At 42.4% G+C, this 9,441-nt stretch overlaps 1 long non-coding RNA gene across 1 annotated transcript; it reads right to left on the reverse strand.

Moving 5' to 3' along the window:
- Window positions 1-540: 540 nt before the first annotated feature.
- Window positions 541-970, reverse strand: LOC109191043. Its single transcript, XR_002055856.1, has 3 exons — window positions 794-970; window positions 649-690; window positions 541-584 (listed from the first exon to the last, which is right to left on the reverse strand). It is a non-coding gene; the product is annotated as an uncharacterized LOC109191043 (long non-coding RNA).
- Between the last annotated feature and the right edge of the window lie 8,471 nt (window positions 971-9,441).

A 9,441-nucleotide genomic window follows, 5' to 3' on the forward strand; every position in this document is an offset into this window, starting at 1 on the left:
TAGGATTCTCCATTCAGCCTGTGTAGGGCAACCTGCCATAATGAATGGACTTTAAGAAAGAAGAAAAGGATGACAGCCAATTAACAAGTTCATATACTTATAGCCAGCCCGATGGTTAAGTATCGAGCTCTAACGACCATTTGTATTGACTCAAATTCAAAGAGACGACAGAGTACGTTTGAGTCGTTTAAGCATATAAGATTAAGAGTTTGAACTTAATTTCATCCAACGAGATGCAGATACCAGCAAAGCAGTATGCAAGAAAAAGAAAGAAAAAAAAAGTATAATTTATATTTGACAATGTTCATAATAATCTTGTGGGATGCCAGGATACTTGCAAGCATTAGTGACAGACTCAGAGGATAGGCCGCATTCCTGGTTCAACAGGTTCTCTGAATTCCCGGGAGCTACTGCCATCGATCTCTAACTTTTTGATGTCTCCACCATCTTCACATTATATCACACAACAACTGATTTTCAGTTCCCTGTTATGTGGGAAAATGTAGGTTTAATTTGTACATTCTATTATATAGAGCCAATACCTGCTGTCTTAATCGTTCATTTTCTTCCATTAAATGCACTCCCTGCAATTTTTGAAACTTCAATTCACCACTGTGAGTACTCAACCTTAAAACAACACTAGTATACCTTTTCTTGAAGCTGGTTTATTTCCTTCATAATCTTTTCACCCTGACAAATTAGTCGAAAAAATAAATGTTTGTGAAAAATATAATAGACCATATATATAATCATAACAATAAACCATAATATCACTGGGTAGCACAAATTAAACCTTATTGTTGATAACATGGCCCAAACCTATTTGAAGGGACCTCTCCAACTGCTGCAACTCTTCAATACTCAATTCTTGAAGCTCCTCTCCCCTCATTTGCCTGTTCATATATAGCCAAGACTACATCTTGATTTTAGTATGCATCATTTAGCCAAGAGTACAGAAAACAACACACAAATTAAACTCACCTCAGCTATTGCATTTCACTAGAAATATCATCACAACTTAGTAGGTTAGATGTCACATTGGTTCTAATGGGATTTTTTATTTTTTTTTTCTTTTGGTGGTTCTTGATATTCTGGAGCAACGTTAGTATAAATAGCAAAGCTTATAAATTTGGAATGGTAACTGAGATGTCATCACACTACATGGTAGTTGACAGCTAACTAAACTTATTACTTACAAATTTGACAAAAATAATTTTATAAGCCATTGTTAACAGTTGCACATTACATAATAGCTAATGTAATCTCATTTTAATTTCTTACAAATCGAACAAAGATATATAACCTTTCATTACTCAATGTTGATGCAGCTAATGACATTAAGCTAGGTACAGCTAAAGACTAGGCATTAAGCTCAACTTTTCTAAGTGCAGCTTTGCCAAGATCAATGCCACACACATCAGACAGCCTCACTAGGTACAGCAAAACATCAGAGAGCTCTTCTCCTAGGTATGTCTTTTCTGCCTCTTCCCACCAATTCATTAAATGAAGTCCAACAACAAATTAATCCATCAATTCATATCTTCTAAATTTTCAACTAACCTCAATATTCGTTAATTCTAGAGTTGTTAATCCTATATTATATAATTTTAAAAAATTATTATTAAATACTTAATTAATTTTTTCGTTATTAAGTTAGAGAATTTTGTAGAGTTATACCAATAACAAATTACCAATTACAATTACAAATTATATACAAATAATTACCGATTACAAAACAATCTAGAATATACCAATTACCAAATATATACAAACAAACACTAAAATGCAAATAAATGGACTAAAAATCGAAATTAATCAATAATAATTACAAATATATACAAATAAACTCAAAAATGCAAATAAATTGACTAAAATTCAAAATTAATCAATAAAAATTACAAATATATACAAATAAACCCTAAAATGCAAATAAATTGACTAAAATTCAAAATTAATCAATAAAATATACAAATATATACAAACAAACCCTAAATTGCAAATCAATTTAATAAAATTCGAAATTAATTAATAATATATATATATATATATATATATATATATATATATATATATATATATATATATATATATATAACGTACCGGTAGTGTCCGTCGATGGCGTAGCGGCGGAGGGAAGCGACCGGTCTGAGACGGTGCGGCCGTGGGGAGGAGAGGGTGAAGCGACGGCGGCGGGGGTTGAAGTTGCAGCGGCGGCGGCGGGGGAATGAAGTTGCAGCGGCGGCGCGGGGACGACGTCGGCGGGGAAGGAGTGTGCGTCGGGGACGACGTCGGCGGGTTGCAGCGGCGTTGGCAGCGGCGGGGGAGGCGGTAGGAAGAAGAGATGGAGGAGATGGATGAGAGGGGAGGAGATGGATCGGAGGAAATGGAGGAGATGCGATGCGGTGGTCTGAGATCGGGTCGTTTGATCTGTCTTGGCTTTATTTAATAACCTTTATAACGTCGGCTAACTAACGGCTACTTTAGTTAGCCGACGTTATAAAGAAAAAAAAATTAGAAAAAAAAAATTAAAAAGAATACGACGTCGGCTATATAGTCAGCCGACGTCTTATTATATATTTTTTTTCTTTATAACGTCGGCTAAAGGGAAATAGCCGACGTTATATATAAATAATTTTTTTTAAAAAAGTAATAAACAACTTACAACGTCGGCTATTAATATAGCCGACGTCGTAGGTTACGTATTTCTTTTATATTTTTATGTTTTATTTATAACGTCGGCTATTAATAAATAGCCGACGTTATAAACTTAATTATAAAAAAAAAATTTTTAATGTTTTTAACGTCGGCTATTTATATAGCCGACGTTAAAGACCCGACGTTGTATGTGAATTCTGTAGTAGTGGCCACTGGTGATATTCGACTACACAAACGCGAACAACAGCCTCAATCCGGCTTTGTTACCCACCACGAAATCCACGAAAGTGAAGTTCAAAGCAATAGTTGAGATTGTGCTTCAGAACATGGCTTTGATCGGCGTTGAAAATCACCTAATACACTTGCATGGCTTCAATTTCCATGTCTTAGCTCAAGCCTTCGGCAATTATAACCTCTCCGTTGACCGGAGCAAGTTCAACTTCTACAACCCCCAAGAGCGAAACACCATCCCTGTTCCCGTCGGAGGTTGGGCCGTCATTAGATTCTGAGCCAACAATCCAGATAATATTTAATTATTTACTTTAAGCCAAGAGAAGACCGGTGAAGTAAAGGAAGGAGACCGAGAGAAGACCTAAATATGAAATAACTATATTATCCCTGTACATAACACCCTTTTGACAGATTAACAAACGGAGGACAATATTAAGCGATAACACAAAAGGCTAGGACGATTTTATAACACCAAAGTCATTTAGGATAAAATTAAGAAAAATTCATATAGTCGAGGACAATTTTGAATATTAACTCATATATTATACAAAATAATGTACTTTCAGTACTCAAATATTGTGTTTTCCTTGAATATAATGTACATTTTTAATATATTAAAAGTACATTATATTTGTGTATTGAGTGTATATTACTCCCTCTGTCCCATTTTATGTGTCTTACTTTCCTTTTTAGTCTGTCCCAAAATGTTGTCCACTTTCCAAAATTGAACATCACCATCATTCTACTTTTTTCAAATTACCCTTCTAACTTTTGCTTTCTTTATTGTTTTTATTTCCAAAAGTGAAAAAGTGAGGGGCATAATTGGAAAGTGCATAACATTTACTTTAATTCATTAAAAAACGTGCAAAATGTAAATGAGACATCCAATTCGGGACGGAAGGAGTATTTAATAGTGTAAATGGTCCAAACAATAATGATTCGGTAGAGTTTGACACAGCAATCCGGTGAAAGTTCCAAAGACTTCAAAAATTCTAAGGTTCTATAAGATCGATCAGTGCAGACAATGTTGACTGAAACTTGAAGAATAGACAACAGATAATCCATTTCCAAAAATAAAATAAAATAAACAACAGAAAATCCTTCATTGTATTGTGCCTAGGGGTGTAAACGAGTTGAGCCGAGCTCGAGCATGGGTATGCTCGAGCTCGAGCTCGTTAAATGCAGCTATGCTCGAGCTCGAGCTCGAGCTCGATCGAGCTCGTAACTGGATGCTCGAGCTCGAGCTCGGCAATTATCGAGCTGCTCGAGCTCGGCTCGAGCAGCTCGATTGTTCGAGCTCGAGCTCGAACTCGATCTTGAGCTCGAGTTCGAGCTTGATTTTGAGCTCGAATTCGAGCTCGAGATCAGGCTCGAGCTCGGGTTCAAATGCGTGCTCGATCTTAACCTTGAATTTGACGGTTTAACCTATTTGATTTAAAATTTAAACTGCTCTGTTTTATCCATACATAAATAATACAAACTTCAAATCAAAACACTCAAAATAATTTCGCAACGAAGTAAAAGATAGTGAAGACACAAGTCTGTTTGTTCAAACTTCAAAAATCAAAACATTCAAAATAAGTTTGCAAATCACAACAAAACACAAGTCAACAGTAGTAGTCCTTGATTCCTTGTACATATATATTTCGTCCCGGATATGTTCAAAACAATAGGGCTTTTAAGTTTTCACTTTTGAGTTTTAGATTTTAATTATTATTTTTATATATTTTAATTATATAATATTATATATTATATTGTATATTATACGGCTCGCGAGCCGGCTCGACGAGCCACGAGCCTAGAGTATCTAGGCTCGGCTCGTGCTCGTTTATTTGACGAGCCGCTCGAGCTCGGCTCGAGCTCGATTTTGACCGAGCTCGAGCCGAGCGTTGACCGAGCCGCTCACGAGCCGCTCGCGAGCGGCTCGGCTCATTTACACCCCTAATTGTGCCGTTCAAGAACTTTCACGGCCTAACATAACATAAATTACTCCGCATATCACAACCTTGACTAACAATGAATATATGGAGAATATTCTACCATCAAATATGGATACAATGAAATGAGGTTTACATCCATCATTTAATTCGCTATTACAAAATCGTCATTTCATAAACGCCGGTTTGATCATAATTAACTTATCAATCAATTTTGACTTATTTAATTATAACTATTAATTATTTAACTTGATTAAACAATTAATATGCGTGTTTAATTAATTTGTTTTTTTATAACAACTTATTGTTCTAAAATACTAAAATTCAAAAACCTGTTCAAAGCAGCTTTTTCAATTCGATCAACGTTTTGTAAAAGTCATTTTGAATTTTATCGACTATCAACTAATTTTCTAAACACTTTTCTACATTAAACTAATGTTAATTAGCTAACAGCTAACCGCTAAGAGCTATTTATCAAACACCTGCAAAATCATTTTTTTTTTTGTCTTCTTTACATTAACGAGAAAATCTCACAATCATTACATGTCTATCCGAGAGTGTATGTTAAGCGGTCAAGGTACTTAATACGATCAAGTCAAAGCAAATAAATTCTTTTATTGATCAAGAAGGACTTAATACAATCTAAGGGATTATCTCGAGGGCCGACTGACTGCGGTCGGGCAGCTCTGTAGATAATCTATCGATCGTTCCAAAAGTCCTTCACACTATAGCCGCCGTGGGTACTTATAGCCGCTAGGCCGGAGACAAAGCTCCGGCCGGCCGGCATGTAACCCACGTAGCATCCACACGTCACCATCCCGCGAGCCTTCTGTGTCAACGTGTAACATTGCCACATGCCTATTCTCGAGATCCTTAACAAGGGTAGCTAACCGGGTGGCAAAGGCGATCGGTCGGGAAGTCTACCGGTCGGGTCCGACCGTCTTCTATAAGAATATCCAACCTATCAAACCTGCACAAAGAACAAGAAAAACCGAGCCATGTCGGTCGGGATATATCATACCAAAAGCCCCCCAGCCCGGGCCTTTTTGACCGCTCAGGAAAAAACAGGAAGGGATGAAAAGGTCCAATCACTCAGCCTGCAATCCCGACCGGACAGCTGTCGCCTGTCTTGCCACGTGTCGGCCTCTGCACGCCTCGGAGTCTGTAACAGTCACGTCGCGCAAGTGGGGCGTTTCCCGCCCAAATATTTTCCTATAAATAGGCCCTTCTGAGGTTCATTTGAACTTTTACCAACCCGTGAAAAGCAATCGGAGCGTCCTGAGCGAATTACACTATGCGTCGATCGAGCAAACAGGTTTCAACCACTTCAATCAATCAGCAGTCGATCGGTAAGCTTTCGTTTTTCTGTTCTTTCCTTTTATCTTTTACCTTACTCACACCACGGCTAACTACGGCGGCCAACTAACCCCGACCGAACCCTAACCGACCCCTCCTGTTGAAAACGCGACCGTCTCCTTTAAGAAATGTCAAGTTCAGACAGTCAAAATATCTCGGGAGCGGATTACGACGATGCGGTCGAGGAAGTTAGCGCGGAAATAGAAATAGAGGCATCCTCGCCCGAACATATCGAGGTCGTTCAATGACCACCCAGAGTCGTTCCCAGGCGCCACCACTCTTCCAGCTCAGAGAGCTCATCAAGGTCGAGTGGTTCAGATAGCTCGAGCAGCGAATGCGACAGTAGCAACGGCACCTCAACAAGTGGCCGAGGAAACCCGGTCGAAGACGTTCGGGAAACGCCCACACGGACAATAGGAGCTGACCCCGGGGCTTCTACCCCCGCCAACGATCGGGAAGCCACACCAGACCCAATCGAGGAAGAACCGACCGCACCGGCCGTCGGACCGGAGCTAATTTTCCTTAACAGCGAAAGCGTCGAGCAGCAAGAATGGCTGCTGACGACCAGCGAAGCATTAATGATTGCTGAAAGGCTGAACGGTCGGGTTCGATTTGACATCCGACGATCCTTAGGAAACATAAAGGAACGCCACCAAGGAAAGTGGATCGGGATGCACTATGATTCCCTGCTAGCCCCGATCACTTTCCCTTTCTCTGGCCTCTTAACCGCGTTCTTGGGCTATTATCGGGTACTACCCGCCCAGATATGCCCGAACACCCACTGAATCCTCGCATGCTTTCCCGATTAAAACTTTGATTTATTATTTTAACCGTGTGGTTTTATTTGCAGAGATGGGTCCTCCACGCAGCTTCCAGTCGGGTAGCGCACCCCGAGCCCCCCGAGCCAAAATAACGCTCGGGAAGAAGAAGAATGATGCCGGATCATCCGGCGATAAAGAAACCGAGTGCGAGCCTATCCCGACCGCTCGCCCACTGGGTGCTTCCACAATAACCACGGCTAAAGGGGCCGTAGTCAAGGACATAACGACTGATGTCCTGGCTCCTCGGGCCGTCGGCCACAAGGGAAAAGAGAAGGCGACCGTGGCCGACACGGAAGAGGGGGGCGCACTCAAGCACCGACGGAAACAAAACAGCCCACTGAGCGGAGCTGTCACGGGCAGCGACTCTATCCTCACCCGGATCGGCAACCTTAAACCGGTCAGGGAAGATCTCAGCAACCTCACGCCCGAGCAAGTGGCTGAGAAAAGCAGCCATGACTTGGTCGAGGTATAATTTCATTACTTCTTTAACTTCTTGGTCGAGCTATCCCGAGCGATCCAACATCTTCAGCGCCAGGCGCTGTTGGCCAATGAGGCCAACGCTCTTAAGAAGATCGTCGATCGGCGAGGGAAAGAAATCACTGATCTCCAGGACAAGCTAAAGTCGACCGAAAAGGCCTTGGCTATTGCCGAGAAAGCTGCTGGGGCGTCCCTAAAAGAGGCGTCCGACCTCAAGTCCCGACTGGGGAACCTTGAGGGCTTAGCAAAGTTCCTTTGCCGGGATGAAGCATCGGGTGAAAAGTTCTTCAAAGAACTAATGAAGACCAAGGTCGGGGAGGACCTGATCTGGATGTTCGGGCATTGGGCCTTCAAGTCCGGCCAACGGACTATGCGAGAGGAAACCCGATCCATTATGGAAGAAGTTTTCGAGGGCGACGATTTGAAGTCCGTGCTATCGACCCTTCCGGACGAGGTTGCCGACCCCGGCCCAGCGCCATTCACCGAGCCATCTGATGAGGATGCGGCCGAGCCCAGCAGCGCTGCGAAGAACGTAGACACGGTCGTGTAGTTGTCGACCATGTACTAGTTCATTTTTTGCTTTCTTGAAGTGCACTCCATCGGGAGCCCGGTCCCGTTTTATACCGGGCACTTTTATTATTAAATAAAATTAAGTTTTTGTCAAACTCTATTTCGTTCGACTTTTGCGATTTTAACTAATCACATCTTGGTCGTTCTTTGCACGACCTATTGGCCCACCGGCCTTCTTCTGACCTGCTGACCTTTTTGACCGGGCATTTGCCCGACCGCTTGACCTATTGGCCCCTTTCCCCTAGCCCCCACACTGCCGTGCTCATGAGGCACGAGTGAGTGCGACAGTGGAAAGAAGTAATGCCGATCGGGTATGTATCTTGAAGCTCTGATTTCCCCGATCGATGGCATGACCCGAGTGTCCGCCGAAGATGAGCATTAGAAGCCGAGCGTTGTTAGTTGTCCGGTTAAAATGTTAATGACTTTTCAAAGCCAATTAGGTGTATACCCCTATCGGTCGGGACCGAGGGAGAGGTGTGTACCTTTATCAGTTGTAACTGAAATTAGGCCCCGGTATGTTCGGGCAAGTTTAAGCAACATTGTGGTCGTGGGGCTTACGCCCCTCTTCGATTGTTGATGTTGAGTCTCAGTCAGGCGAAGCACGAGCAAGACCAACTTCTGAAGCAGATTTAACCAAAACTACTTAACATTTAACTGATGCGCAAACCGATCGGGCCGCTTTGTACAAACAGTCAAGCAATCACCGATCGATATTACAATATTAATTCCTGTACGTAGACGGTCAAATTTTTACAAACCTAACACAGGCAATTAACGATGGACGTGCTCACTCGCAGGTTGAGTCCCCACTCCATCTACAATTATGTAATTATATTAATGTCTAAACAGTACAAGGTTCCCCGACTTCCATGTGCCCTCGATCACTCCCCCGATTGTCGTCTCCAACCGGTAGGTACCCGGGCAGACTACGGTTGTGATGACATAGAGACTTTCCCAATTTTGGGCCAATTTACCTCCTTCTAACGGTTGGCTCGCCTCCTGACGTCGTAATACGTAGTCTCCGACCTGAAAGTAGCGGGGATTGACCCGGACATCTTTTGTGCTCTTGACCCTCTTTTGGTACTCGGCCATGCGCCGAGCCGCAATCTCTCTTTTCTCCTCAATGCTGTCTAGGTCCATGGCCATGGAGTGTTCATTCTCTTCCGCATTGGAAGAGCGTTCCCTGGCGGTCGGGATCTATGCTTCGATCGGTAGCCGAGCTTCAGCGCCATAGACTAAAGCAAACGGTGTTTCCAACATTGCCTCCCTCGGGGTCGTGCAATAGGTCCAAAGCACGTACGACCGGCAGAGTGCAACTTCTTCTTCAAGCCCTCCAAGATTGTCCGGTTGGCGTTCTCGACTTGTCCATTGCCTTGCGGGTAAGCCACTGACGA

The sequence above is a fragment of the Ipomoea nil genome, unplaced genomic scaffold (genome assembly GCF_001879475.1).
Source record: "Ipomoea nil cultivar Tokyo-kokei standard unplaced genomic scaffold, Asagao_1.1 scaffold1612, whole genome shotgun sequence".
NCBI lineage: Eukaryota > Viridiplantae > Streptophyta > Magnoliopsida > Solanales > Convolvulaceae > Ipomoea > Ipomoea nil.